Genomic DNA, 16220 nt, shown 5'->3' with positions numbered 1-16220 from the left:
GACTAAACCTGCACCATGCGACCAGAGGCCTCCAAAAAAAAAAGTAATATTGCATTTTACACATAAATCCTGTATAAAAAGTATTTGCAGGGGGGCGGGACCTGGCCGCCGGCGGGATCAGACGCGTTCTGTCTGAGCTCCTGCTCCGGGACTGGAAAATCGGCAAAAACCGCTAGCGATAGCTCACCCAACTCACCGAAACGGCAACCAATCTGACCCTCATCTGCAGAGGTACACAGGGACACCCGCCAAGACCACCAGCACCATCCCGATAAGGGCCTGGGGCGCATGGGAGCTTGAGCCGGGACGAGACGGCCGCTCTCCCGGGTCTCCGGCCGGTGCCTGGCCTTCCCCCCCCCTCTGGACCGGGGGTCTTATCCCGGTCTGCACGGGCAATCAGAGGTGCAGCAAGCAGGCATGAAAATAACTACCTTGCCGCAGACCATAGGGCTTTCCTCATCAAGATGGCCGCCGCACGCCAGCCATGTGCGCGACCTACCCGCAAGCGGAGCCTTTCAACATCACAGCCGGCCCCAGTGATATATCGGCTGACCATCATCAAAGAATGCTGATAAATGGGGTTAAAACGGCACTAAGACAGACCTCTTACCTACCTCCCACCCAGCCTGCAACAAACTGACCCACGAACCGGCGAACACAAGCTAGTGACACCAAGCACACCACGATGGCTGACCCAGACCCTCAGAGGACCAGGAGGGAAAAACCTATTAGAATGCAGCTGCAGCCCCAGAAACACCAACGAGAAACTCAGAGGGACATGGCTGGACGATGCTCTGATACCAGCTCTGGCGGACATTAGCCCCCAGCCACGCAAAACGGGCAGAGCAGGTACCGTACAGGAACGGGACTCCCCCTGTGTATGAGGTGCCGGGACCGTCAAGACATCGACTCCCCGCAGAGGCAGAAGGGGTGACCCCGGTCGGTGGAGATGATAGTGCTAAAGCGACCTCTTTAAATTTAGCCTGTGTACCGCTTATAATTAAACTGTACTAGCCTGTCTATATAGCATAATACTATGCAACTTATCACACACTTAAACGTAACTAAAACTGACGTATTCACTACTAGCCTAGCAAGCTTAATGTAAATTGTTAATGATACATACGTTGTTTTCATGTGTTTTTTTTTTTTTTTCTTTGAAAGGAAAAACAAATTGTGATGCTTAATTTAATGTTGGCAGCGACTGATAATTCTATGGCAAAGCTATTTTTTTTTTTGTATTTTATTTTAATTCTTGCATCATCGTCCCCCAATGTATAAATACGTGCACACTGAACTAGCCTTCATGTCATAATACGTAAAACTGTGCAGTATGTTTTTCAAAGATGTATAGGCTCCGCATCAGACTTATGTTATAGCAACCGAGCTCCTTACCGACGCTGGCCTATTATACTTCATGTCGTTAAACGCCTGTTTTCTCAGCCTGATTTATATGCCTGTCTTTTAAGCCTGTTTTCTACGCCTGTTTTTCATGCATATTTCGTCTTTACAAATAACAAAAAAAAAGTGCATTGTCTATTTACCCCCTACTGTAACTAACGTCTTGAAACCTGCATATGGAATGCCGTTGGGGTACCATATGTATGCATGTGACTAATATACGCACTACAAAAATAAAGAATAAAAATAAAAAGTATGTGCAGACAAAGCATATTCTAAAGAAAATCTGGACGAGACATGGTAGGACAGTCACAAATGGTCCTTACTTTCTATTAGGGGATAAAAAGTATCGTATTTTTCCATGTATAAGAGTCTTTTTCTAATTCTTTTTAGTCTAAAATTGGGGTGCGTGTTGTTTTTTTTTACCCCTGTCACTGCAGGGGTAAAAAACAAAACAAAAAAAAAACACTTATACACGGGGTACCTAAGTTAAGATGGCGCCTGCGTATTTCAGTGTGCCATGGCCCACACATACCTGGCCTCCCTCCTGCCGATCCACTTCTGAATGCTGTGGCAAGGAGGAAAAGGTTCCTGTATGCGTGGGAGCTGCAGCAGACATCAGCACTTACACTGACGATATAATTGTTGATACGTTTTACTGTTTTGAAACACTAATATTTGTGGTTAGCGAAGTCTTCTGAGTATAACAGTACCCCTCATGTACAGGTTGTATCGTGTTTTCAAAAGTTAGTCATATATAAGGCTTGCATTTCAGTTTTTTCACATTGAAATTCGCCAGATTGGTTACATTGCCTTCAAGACCGTATTGTAGCCCAGGAATAAAAATTACCCCCATGATGGCATACCATTTGCAATAGTAGACAATCCAAGGTATTGCACATGGGGTAGGTCTAGTATTTTTTTAGTAGCCACTTGTTCAAACACTGGCCAAAGTTAGCGTTAAAATTTGTTTGTGTGTGAAAAATGCAAAAAACTAATTTGAATGCCAATTTTGGCCAGTGTTTTTGACTAACTTTGTCCCTTGGGTTGTCTTTTGCAAATGGGAGAAAGTTACAGGGTTAAATACAATGCTAGCAAATTTAATTCTGGATTTTCTGCCTTGGTTATCAAGCAGGTCCCTCAAATTACAATCAATAAAATTACTTATGTAAAATTACATAAGTGCACATGTAGAATTTAAATATACATATTTGAATTCTATGTGTATTTATGTAATTTTGTATGTGGATACATAGTATTTTGATTTATATATACATACATGTACATATTTCATTCTACGTGTATTTTGATATAAATATATCAAAATAGTTTCAAATAAAATTTGATATAATTTGTATGTTTAACCCCTTAAGGACTGAGCCAAATGTACACATTGTGATCAAAACGTAAACAAAAACTGGAATTTGCGCTATATATCTGTTCAGGCGTAATTCGCCTCTTTCATATTGTGTGCACCCACACTTATTATATATAATTTTATTCAGAAGAAACAGGGCTTTCATTTATCATCAAATATTTAGGTATGAAACAATTTAATATGAATAAAATATAAAAAATGGGGAAAAAATAAGAATTGTAAAAATTATTTTAGTTCTATGTGATATTCTAACTGAATGTAATAATGCGGTTTGCTTTTACTGCAATAAAATACACATATTGGTATTCAGCGATCTCTCACATGTAAAACAGTACCCCCTATGTACAGGTTTTATTGTGTGTATAGTGTTACATTTTTCAGTTTTTTCACATTGAAATTCTTGGTTACGTTGCCTTTGAGACCGTATGGTAGCCCAGGAATAAGAATTACCCCCATGATGGCATACCATTTGCAATAGTAGACAACCCAAGGTATTGCACATGGGGTAGGTCTAGTCTTTTTTTAGTAGCCACTTGTTCAAACACTGGCCAAAGTTACCGTTAAAATTTGTTTGTGTGTGAAAAATACAAAAAACTAATTTGAATGCTCTTTTTTTGTAGCCACTTGTGTCACAAACACTGGCCAAAATTGGCGTTCAGATTAGTTTTTTGCATTTTCAAATACGAATGCCAATTTTGGCCAGTGTTTGTGACACAAGTATAAAAAAAAAAAAAAAAAAGTAAGGTTAGCGCTAATAATATAATGAACAGGCAGCGACCTTTTAGAGGGTAACCCTCTAACCCTCTATATAAAAGATACACAGTAAAGAGAAAAAAGGTTGCGCCAAAAATTACAAATAAATAAAAATAATAAATAAATAAAGGTAAAAGAGAATAAAATACAATACAGAATATTATTATTCTGTATTTTATTTTATTCTCTTTTACCTTTATTTATTTTTTATTTTTACTAATTTTTTTTTTTTTAAATTCTTTATTTTAGTTGTGCAGAAGGTCACAAGATATAAACAGACGCCACAATAGCGTGTTGCAAGCGTCACGAATAATAGACAGTGGCATAGAAGTTCGCACATTTTTTAAAGTTAAGTAAAATAGCAGGGTCACATGCTTATCAAACATATCCAAAATATGTGTAGTGTGTCTGCATCGCTTAATAATGATAATTTGCTTAACAAGGTTAAGTAACAGGCTTATAGGATTAAAATGATATGTCTATAACAGGAAAACAGGATTACAAATCGCTCAAGTTATATCGCTGGTTGCCACAGTGAGACATTTGCTATATAACACTAGTTGTCAACCTAACACTTCTAAAGGGTGTCACCAGAACCTGTTGTATATATATATGAGATCTTAAGATGGTTGCCAATATAAAACACCGTAGGAGATGTCCTGAGAGGGGGGGGGGGCACCAAAACAAGTGAGAATAAACGAAGATCTTTCGCTAAAGTATCATACAATCATTGCAGTAGGGCATAATAAAAACATTTGCACATTTTTGATTTTATAAAACGATAATAAGCGGTGATAAGGCAATAGCATGGATTAAGCATGTGAACATCCCACGTAGTGGGTTAATCGCTGCTGCAGGTGCCATCTCTGTCTGGAGCTGTAATGTATATGTCCCATAGAGGTGCCTAGTCGCGGAGAGCAGGTGCTAAGAGATTGTGTGTAATAGTTAGCGTGTGCAGCATAAGACAAGTGTGACTATTCGGTAGGGCAATATATGTTGTGAGCGTATAAATTGTAGAATGTATTCTGGCATATTTTGGTGCGTGTCTGACTGCAGTGTTTGGGTATGTTGTTCCTGGTCGCTGCTTCGTCGCCCAACCCCCCATGGCTACCCAAGGCCGGGGTGGGGGGGGGGGGGGGGGGGAAGGAGCCCTATGTGTTCCCAAGCGTGTTTGAGCGTGCGTTGGGGCAGGGGAGGTGCCGGTGTGTGCGCTCGTTTTAGTAAGTTGGAGAGCAGAAATAAAAACGATATTGGAAACAACTATAAAACAATAATAAAACATTAATCAGATCATCTGTGAGGCAGTAGATCATATTGCCACGGTGCCTTGGTTGAGTGTCATACAGTCCCGTTCAGTGCGGACTACATTTGGAGGGTCCCCAGGGCCTTCTCAAGTGCCCGTTTCTCCAGAGGGGACCTGTCTAGGTCGTCGTGGTACAAATGTTTTGGTGCGCTCTGGGTCCCATCTGTGTTGCTGGGTTGGGTTCTCATGGGGTGCCGGTCCAGGTATGGCATCTTGGGGTATTCCTAGGGCGTGCTGCAGGTCTCTTGCACTTTGAGGCGAGTGGACCACATATTTATTCTCGCCCTTCAGGACCAGGAGCGATCGATCAAGGCGCCATCTGTACTTAATGTCCCTTTGCCTGAGGAGGGCAGTGAAGGGTTTTAGCGACCCCCGCCATGCTAGCGTGCCGCCCGTTAAGTCAGCGAAGAAAGTTAAGGAGTGTCCTTCGAATGTGACCTGGGTTCTATTTTTAAGTGCTGCCTGGAGTGTGGCCTTGTCTTTGCGTTGTTGGAAGCGGACTATAAGGTCACGGGTTGCGGCGGTCGGGGGTCTAGCTGCTTTCGGAACCCTGAATATGGATTCGATGAGGATGGCTTTGGATTGTTTTGGCGTGAGAATCTCCGACAGGAGTCTGCGGACATAATGCGGCAGCTCCTCAGCCGGTATATCTTCCGGCAGCCCCCGTACCTTTATGTTGTTAGCTCTGCGCTCTTCTTCCACGGCGGCGAACCGTCGGTCGTAGTCCTCGTTTTTGCGCTGGAGGTTGGTGATCTCCGCCTGCATTGCGGTGATGTGCGCATCTCGCGCCGCAGAGGCGTCTTCCAGGGTTCCCAGCCTTCCAGTTATGCCCTGTAGCTCAGTGCGTAGGGCCGCCATGTCTGCCTGTAGCGTGGTCTGGAGGCCTGCCAGCAGGGTTTTTAGCACTGATGTGGTCACCGGAGCGTTGTCCGGGTCTGGAAGTGCAGTCCCCGATTTAGGTAGGCATGTGGTAATTGGCAGGTCGTCTACCTGGTAGAAGTCGTCCGAGTAGTCAGAGTATGTGTCAGCGTGGTCGGCCATTTTGGGCCCTGCTGCCTCTCGGGCCTGTCTCCACATGGCCCCAATGTCTTGGCTCTGTCTCGGCTGGTCGGGTTTCGCTTTTTTTGTTTTACGCCCCATGTCGGTTCTGCCGTCTCCTGCTGTCACTTGGGGTAAGTTAGGGGTGATTTTGTGGGCTGTAGTTGCCAACGATTTGCTATTTTCGTGGGAGCTTCAGCCCCATGCGACTTCTCCGCTTCGTGGCTCGGCTCCGCCCTATTTTTACTAATTTGTGACACAAAAGTGGCTAAAAAAAAGACTGGACATACCCCATTTGCAATACCTTGGGTTGTCTACTATTGCAAATGGTATGCCATCATGGGGGTAATGTTCATTCCTGGGCTACCGTACAGTCTCAAATGCAACATGACCAACCCGGCGAATTTCAATGTGAAAAAACTGAAACGCAAGCCTTATATTTGATTAACTTTTGAAAACACCATAAAACCTGTACATGAGGGGTACTGTTATACTTGGGAGACTTCGCTGAACACAAATATTAATGTTTCAAAACAGTAAAACGTATAACAATTATATCGTCCGTGTAAGTGCCATTTGTGTGTGAAAAATGCAACAAAAAAAATCACTTTCACTGACGATACCGTCTTTGGGAACCGCTGTATTAGTCTCAAAACAGTAAAATGTATTACAAAGTGTGGGTCGCAGGGTGATTCCTAGTGGGTTGCGCTGACCCTCCAGGGCCGCCGGAGACTCGGGAGTCAGACTGATCAGGAAGGGGTTGCCCTGTATGCCGCCGGGCTCCCTACAATCAGTCTGCCCAGCACCTCCGGTCTGCAGCTCCGCCGGGTGCAGAGCTGCAGACCGTGTGATAGAAGTCTCGCGAGCACCCAGAGCATTACCATGGCAACACTCTGGGAGCTCGCGAGACCTTTATTACATGGTCTGCAGCTGTAACCCCTTTTCTCCCTGCCCCCCCACACTGTAACCCCTTCTCTCCCTGCCCCCCCCCCCCCCCCCCACACACTGTATATAGATAGTGGAAGTGCACTCAACCCTTCGTCATGGAATTCAGGGTGCTCTAATGGATAAGTCCCACGAAGGAACAAACATGGAATTTTGAATGTAGAAAATAATCCAGGCACTCCAACGAATTCCAAAGCAAAGGCAATGTGCCCTCCACGACACTTACCGCTCCAAAAACTTTGTTGCAGCAATATTTTGCCAAAAAAAAAAAAAATCGGAGACAGATCCGCTATCCAAAATGGCAGCAACGGTGGGAAAATCCCCCAACTATAGCGCCCCAGCCAGCCCTGCTCCCTCAGATTACTCCACGGACGGAGCAGACATCAAAACACTCCTCTCACAACTGCCATCCAAATCAGACCTCGAAGAAATGTTTTCCAAAATGGAGAAGACCCTTGGGGACAAATTAACAACGCCCCATGAGGAGGTAAGCCACATAGGCAACAGGGTACAAACGCTGGAGGAGGAGGGAGAAACCACAGCCCTGCACATTAATAACATACAATCCCTACAACAAACCCACAATGAGGCTATACTATTCCTGCAAAGGAAATTAGAAGATTTGGACAATAAGGGCAGATGCAATAACCTTAGGATAAGAGGCCTTCCTGAGGCCCCAGACGGGGAAAGTGAAAATATAATACACACTCACATACCTCTTTAATAAGCTACTAGACAGGCCACATGACACATCCATCAAGTTTGATCGAGCACACAGAGCAGTCCAGCCTAAAGCATTGCCTCACGAGAAACCTAGGGACGTCATATGCAGACTACATCACTACCCGCTTAAAGAAACTATACTGCAAATGGCCAAACAACTCAGAGAAATTACCCACAACGACCATAAAATAGTGATCTTTCAGGACCTGGCACAATCGACGCTTATTGCAAGAAGAGGACTGAGACCGGTCACATCGGTTCTCACAGAGCACAACATACGATTCCGGTGGTCATCCCCCTTTGCACTGGTGGTAAACAGACAGGGGACTACTCACACAATCTCGACTCCCGCAGACGTGCCGATATTTAAACAAGCCCTGGGACTCACAACGGAACCTGTAGAGGACTGAACGGGCCTGCCATCAGCTACTGACAGACAACTTCCCCAACGGGCCAAATGGCAACGTACCCCAAGAAAGAGACCAAAACGAGCCCAACCGGGCAACGAACTTGACATCAAGGGGCGCAACACACAGAACGCCTTGAACTCCCACCATATCCTTTTATATGCCAACAATGTCTCCCTGGCAATCATTATTGATGTCGTATAAATGCTGTGTCGCATTTAATAAATTGTTTAATGTACATACTTTCATCGATGCTGCCGGAGTCCCGTGTGGACGTGATCCCTGCCCCCATGGGCCCGGGTCTTGGCCCCACGGGAACCGTGAACTGATCTTTACCTCTATACTAATGGATACTTGCAACCAAGATTACATAAGCCAACAGTAATAATGTTATAAATTGTTAAATGTGATTTTTACCATTGACTACAGGTCTTAGGTCCTGACGGCCCAGGACCACTTAACCCCCCAAGAGGTGGCATAGGGAGCACACAGGATGCGCATGATCCTTTGTGTGCTAGACACCATCTGCTCAAGGCATGTGCCATACATGCCTTATGTACATAATTTCCCGAGTTTAAACATCCCCTCCCCCTCAACCAGGTACAGGTACACAAGCAACTACGGAACCAATACATGTACCCAACCATGCTTATCTACTAATGGCTGACTTAAAAACTTATGCCCCTTAATGTTAGGGGACTCAATACACCCGAAAAGCGTACAGTGTTCGTGCGGGAAATAGAACGACAACAAGCCGATAATTTATCTGCAGGAAACCCACTTCAGAGGAAACCAAAATCCCAAACTGAAAACTAAAACAATAGGGCACTCGTATTTTAGCAACTACCAGGGGGTGGCCATTCTGATAACATCCCGCAGACCCTTTACACACAGCGAATCTAAGACAGACCCCGCAGGGAGATTCTTGTTTTTTTAAGGGTAAACTGAATAACACACTAGTCACACTAGCAACAATATATGCACCAAACAGGTATCCTTCATAAACCTATGCCTAAGGAAACTGTAAAAATTTGCAGAGGGAGTGGTAATACTGGGAGGGGATTGGAACATAGTCATAGACCACTCCACAGACAGTTCCACAACAAGTAAGGACACGCAACAGCACCAACGATCTCTATTTCAACGAGCACTACACGCCAACCAACTAGTGGACTGTTGGAGAATTTCACACCCACAAGAAAGGGACTATACATACTACTCTAGGGTGGCGCATAGCTACTCTAGACTAGACATGTTCTTTATAGGGCAGACACCTGCAACTTCTGAAAGATGCCTCCATAGGTCAAATCACTTGGTCTGACCATGCCCCAGTATTGCTCACACTGTCCCTCACGGATTCCGGAGCACGGGCCAGTTCCTGGCGTCTCAATGAATCCCTGTTGGATGATCATAGAGTAAGGGAAGACCTTAATGATTCTATTCCTAAATACTTCTCAGAAAACACAGACAGGGGTTCTGCAGACACATGGGTATGGGAAGCACACAAAGGCATATCACTGGGCATCCTAATCAAATGGGGAGCACGCATTAAAAAAGAACGAATAGCAAAAATCCAATCACTCACAACTGAAATCTCCAAATTAGAATTGCAACATAAAGCTGACTCCTCACCCGAAACATATAACACCTTAACAGCCCTTCGAATGGAACTACGCAACCTCCTTCTAGTGAAGGTTCATAGAGCAATTCAACTTACCAGGTGGACATACTACTCACACAGTAACAAAAATGTGAAATACCTAGCCGGGGCACTGAAAGACAAACATCAAAAGTCGTGCATATCACACATTAAGACATCTGAGGGCGTGCGACAAGACAAAAACAGAAGATATAGGTGCCTGGATGAGAGAGCAGGTTTCCATGGTGTGCCAAGTGTAAGCCCCTAAAACCGGTTGCCATGATGTACTAATTTTATGCCTCTAAAACTGATTGCCATGGTGTTTTAAAAATATGCATTAAAAGCACCGTTTTGAAAAGTGGGTCTCGGGAAGCCCTGCACTAATATTTGTGTTAAGCGAAGTCTTCCGAGTAAAACCGTACCCCCATTTACAGGTTTTATGGTGCCTTGGAAAGTTACAGGGTTAACTATAGTGCTGGCAAATTAAATTCCCTGAACTTTTGGCCTGGGTTGTCAGGCAGGTCCTGCAAATTGTAAATAAAATGACCCAATTATGTAAAAATTATATATGTAGAATTATATACACACGTGTATATGTAATTTTAATTATAGGTATGTAGTGATAAATATATACTATATATAATAACATGTAAATATCATTGTACATGTAATTTGAATATTAATATATAATTATATTCATATCAGTTAGACTGTATTATATACATGATGTATATATTTATTTTTACACGGTTTTATTTCCCCCCCAGACAGCAGTGGGGAGTACCTGTCATTACAGGCACGCCCTCTGCTGGCTATGCCGTCCATGTGAGCGTGAGGTCCTCGCGATCACATGGCCCAGAGGGGCCGAAGAGGAACTGCCTGGTAAGTCCCCATACCGCGATCGCCGTGACAAAGTACAAAGTGTTTCTATGCCGCCCTATGGCGTTTACAGCCGCTTCCTTAAGGACTGCATTGAACGCCCTTTGGTCTTAAGGTGTTAATATTGATACCGGAGAAACTGACGGAAGCCAAGCACAGAGAGATGGACACAGGTTTCTTCAGGAAGGAAGAGATTCTTTATTCGATTCACCGACCGGGGCTCAGAGGGACTTATGTCACCAAAATACAACAAGATCTGAGCCCAGAACTGACTGTGTAAATGCATGATATAGACATATAGCTCCTCCTATAGTTAACTCTACCCACATATATTCTTTACACAATCAGCTGAACAAAGCCTAACTTCCCTTACTTGTTAGACCACATGGCTCACCCAGAACAATGGAGGAGGGGGGAAGTGTTTTCAGTTTCTGCATTCCTGCATTTGCTCAATACGGTGTTGATTGTATCTTAGCTACGTGTAACTAACTAACTAACTGATACAACATTTACACATATGCCACATGGCAATCTTGTCCTAGTAAATTTATTTTTACTGAGATTCCACCACATTCCCCCCTTTGATGCTTCTGATATTTCACAATTCTAGATGCATCACTTAACCATAGTTTGCTTACACTTCAGGTTGCCATGAATCAGAACAGACCTCGTAAGCATCTTAGCATCCTTACAAATTCCTTCAGCACTCCTCATTCTGAATATATTCTCTCTGGGCTAAGGGTTCATACTTGCAAACAGCCATTACATGCGCAGCTGGTTTCCTTTCTGTCGTGCTCTCTATGACACTCTGTATGGACCTAATTACCAATGGAACCAAACATGGTAGAAAGAGACACACTATAATCAACATGACTCCTCCTACCAATGTCTTGATCCCTCCAAGCTGCTCGTACCTACTTCCAAACCAACTACTAGAATTGTACCCGTTCCAGGCTTAAGTCGGTACATGCGTCAGTTTAGCCATGTGGCTTGTGAGATCAGCCACTGCCTGCCCTTCATCATCTATGTGCAGACAACAGTTGCTGAGATTGAACTTTCCACATACACCTCCTTCTATTTGCACTGGAAGTGAATGGAGGACTTTATCAACAGCCCAACTGGTTTACCTGGTAAGAAGGCTATGTGCTTTACAGAGGAATCCATAATTGCCTAATGGTAGAATGAGGCTTGAATCCCTGTATTAGAATACAATAACACTTCATGGGCATACAGTTTGGCTGTTAACCAGTTCCCTCACATATTACATCCCTCCTATTGGCAATGAAGCGCGCTAAGGTAGCCAGTGCCACTCATTATCTTCCCAGCTACCTACATTCAAGGATGCTAGCTTCTTTTTATGATTCACATCATAAACTTTAACTCTCAAGGTCTCTGCTGTTTCAATTGGCAACAAGAAGAAGGATGGTTTGAGCATACCTAATACACATGCCCCTTCCCAGTCCTGTGGTAACTCCGAATATACTTTCTTACCACAGATCCAGTACAAATTTGCTGGGGCTCTCCAGGTAGATGTGATGGATAGGTCAAACCACACATCCTTTAAATTGGCGTATCTAGCAAACGGGTTAGATGGTTCTGAGACATTTGAAGCCGACCACCAAGTTGTATTCTTCGTATCATCATCATAAGCTTTTTGCCCTAGACAAGTTAATTCTCCTACAGAAGTATTATACATCATTCCTTTCCTCGCTATGCAAACATAACCTATGATGGAGGTCTTTAATCTCCACTCAGATTTACCTCTAACACTCATATGATAATCGGCTTGTGTAGATATTAATTGGTCAACTGCCTCAGAACCGGACATTACCTCCTTTGCTTCCCAAGGCCATTGGTCTCCCATGTTAGTACCTCCACACACATAGCAGTTGGTAACATTAAGACTACCGGCAATACTTTCGGCTAAATCTATGAACAGGTTTTTAGCATTATGGGGGATCTTATTATCTATACTCATCTCTTCATAAAAAGAATGGTATACTTGATGAGTTTGGGAGGTTACCGTATCGGTCTCTATCCCTATAAATAATATTGTCCCAGGATCTAAACCCGTCCCATATATTTGGAACCCAAATAAGTTACCGAACCTATCTATGAATCGTTCAGGATTATTTATGAGTATATGGACTGGGTTACATTCCCTAGACTTACAATATGGCTTTGTAGGCAACTTAGTAACAATCATATCCTTATCTACTGTCGGTCCCCAAGTTGCCCACCCCACACAAGACCAATATGGGCAAAAGTTATATTCCCTATCTGGGCATCTCGGACTTACATACTTGTTTTTACTACTGGGACAAATATATTTATCATTAGACCCATACGTTCTCTCCCACTTAAGATCCCCACATACATTCCACGGCTTTCTACCACTTGATATTGCTTTACATGCATCAAATAGCAGAACACCCGAAGAATGTACGGTTTCTAACTCAGTTTTATTTATTAGGGTCCCCTGAGGATCTCCATTCCTGAGGGTCAACCAAATTGTATGGGGTTGATACTCCGGATTGAAGCACCTAGGTTCTCCTACTCCTAAATGGCATACACTATATTCTATACCTAGATATATACACCTAGACACATCACCTTTACACTCATATTGTGAATGCCAAATTAGGGTCTGGGAAATATGATTACCTGTCTTAGTAGTCTTAATGCAAACCTCACAGCTAGGAGTGTCGGTACCTCTACCTTCTTGAATATAAAAAGACACAAAAATATACATTATCAAAAGCACTTCTTTCGACGTCTTCATCCTCAGTCTTCGTCCGTGCGATGGCACCTCAGCTTCCAGGATGTAAGGGCTGCAGGGAATGGAGTTCTGCTCGTCTTCACAGGGGTCCCTTCGAGACTTTCCTGGCTTTTAATAACACGTTGGTGAGCGGACAGGCATTATTATGGCCGTCAAAAACACTCACTTGTAGATCTTTGTTGATGTTCCCTTTTAACAATATTATCTTCGCAAAAAAAAACACTTTTAATCCAACTCGGTCACACGCTTCAACTGGATCTTGCAAGGATTCTCTGGATCTATGGTAGCTTGTCAGGAATCTGCCGCTGGTTTTTTTACCCTAGAGTGATGAATCCACGGAGTCACTTCTACAACCTTTACAACTGTTGGGGTAGATAAAAGAACAACATAGGGACCTCTCCACTTGGAACCTAATGGAACAGTGTTCCATTTTTTTATCCACACTTGATCCCCTGGATGGTAAGAATGAACAGGTGGATAAATATTCACAGGTAATCTATCTTGTACCCATTTCTGTACCTCCTCCATAGTTTTACCCAACTCTACAACCTGCTGCCGGGTAATTCCTTCTCCCAACTGACTCAAATCCCCCGTTAAGTTACCAAGTATGGAAGGTGGATGCCCATACATAATTTTTCAGCAGTACCCCAGAAACAAAAGAAAGCATCTTTGAGGTCTAGGAAGGTATAGTAGGTTGCCCCACCTGGTATTAAAGCAAGCAGATTATAGGGGATGGGTACCACTGGGTGTATATTGACTACTGCATTATTAACTGCGTTTAGATCTTGTACAGGATGATACTCATCTGATCCCGGCTTCTGAACAGGTAATAATGGAGTGTTCCAAGGGGAGGTACAGAATTTTAGGATGTCATACTTTGCACACTTATCCACATAGGTTTGTATATTTTCCTTAGCCCTCTATAATATATGGTACTAACTAAGGCTAACAGGATATGCTCCAAGCTTTGATTCAATGTGTATTGGTGGAATATTGCGAGCAAGTCCTGGAGGATTATTCTCTGTCCATATTCTTGAAATGTCAAATAAGGATTCATCACTCTTAGGGTCTGTATTTGTTATTATAGAGTAGAAGTGCCATTCTTCTTCCCTTTGCACCGATACTGATATTATGCCTGGTGATCTATTAAACTTCAGAGACGTTGATCCGTTGGGTTTAAAAGTTATCTGGGCTTGAAGCTTTAATAATAGATCTCGTCCTAGAAGCTGAACTGGACACTCCAGCATATATAGGAACTGGTGCTTAACCAAATGGCCTCCTAGAATACAAGTATGACTCCTGAGAATTGGTCTAGCAGCGCTTTTCCCAGTAGCTCCTATCATAATTATAGTCTTCCTGAAGGAGGAGCAACTAGGTTAGTTACCACAGAGTACTCAGCACCAGTGTCAATCATGAAAAAGCTCCTCTTTCCCTCTATTGATACATCGACCATAGACTGCACTTGGCTAAAGGGGGATGGAGCCCAGTCGGTATCAATAGTCTTCCATGACAGTGCCAGCCAGACTGACAAAATCTCTATCTTCTCTATCCCTTAATCTCTAGGTAGGGGAATAGTATACTACTGTCATTCCCTCCAAGACTTTCTCTATAGCCACCTCTGTAACCATCTCGTAACCTTCTCTCTTGTCTTATCTATAACTTGCTTTATATTCCCTCTGTGGGCAGTCACTTTTCCAATATCCTTCCTCTCTACAATACGCACAGTGATTCCTACTTCCTCCCTTACTCAGGCTATTCTCAACTCCTCTATTCACCTCCCTTCCCTGTCTCTCTACACTTATGATAGCTACAGCTAGCATATCTGCCTTCATCCTCATTTTACATTCTTCCTCCTGCTTTGTTTCAATCTCCCTGTTCATATACACCTGAACTGTGATATGGACATTCCTACAAATCCCTTTAACTTTAGCAATTTTCTTTTGATATCACCTTGGGTCTGGCTGACAAATGGCGAGTTGTTCATTCGAGAGTTCTCAGGGGCCTCTGGATTAAAAGGAGTATATAATCTATATGACTCCAGCAATCTCTCATAGAAAGCACTAGGTGACTCGTCGGCTTTCGTAAAGGAATTATGGGTCTTCCAATTAAACAGATCAGTCATGGTGAAAGGGACATAAACAAATACAGGGTCTGCCAACTGTAATTGACCATTAATATCAATGTGTTTTGGACCAGGGGTAAGCTGCAGTGGCATTTGTAAATGTCAAAGTTGGAGGGCACCGGTCATTTGTCAGGTTAGGGTGGGACTTAGATAGGGTTGTTTAGTCATAGGTTCCGGTCGGGGAGTGGTGAGTTAGGTGGAAATGGATAAATTAATTTTACTGGTCAGTAACTTGGTTAACAAAATGTTTCGGACAGGGCTAGGAGGAGCCTGACCAGTAACCAAAAATTGTAAAAGTGTATTCCAGCGTCCTATACCATTGACCATTTCATCCAGTTGTATTTCAAAACTAATTTACTGTTACTAAAGGCACACAAGGCTCAGTAATTATAGTGTTATGTCAGTGGTTATGGTGTTTTCAGTGATTATGGTATTATCAGTGGTTATGGTGTTTTCAGTGGTTATGGTATTATCAGTGGTTATGGTATTATCAGTGGTTATGGTGTTTTCAGTAGTTATGGTGTTTTCAGTGGTTATGGTATTATCAGTGGTTATGGTGTTTTCAGTGATTATGGTATTATCAGTGGTTATGGTATTATCAGTGGTTATGGTATTTTCAGTGGTTATGGTATTTTCAATGGTTATGGTGTTTTCAGTGGTTATGGTGTTTTCAGTGGTTATGGTGTTTTCAGTGGTTATGGTATTATCAGTGGTTATGGTATTATCAGTGGTTATGGTATTTTCAGTGGTTATGGTATTATCAGTGGTTATGGTATTTTCAGTGGTTATGGTATCAGTGGTTATGGTATTATCAGTGGTTATGGTGTTTTCAGTGGTTATGGTATTATCAGTG

The sequence above is a fragment of the Pelobates fuscus genome, chromosome 11 (genome assembly GCF_036172605.1).
Source record: "Pelobates fuscus isolate aPelFus1 chromosome 11, aPelFus1.pri, whole genome shotgun sequence".
In the NCBI taxonomy this organism is placed as follows: domain Eukaryota; kingdom Metazoa; phylum Chordata; class Amphibia; order Anura; family Pelobatidae; genus Pelobates; species Pelobates fuscus.
Note: the sequence above shows the minus strand (reverse complement) of the source record.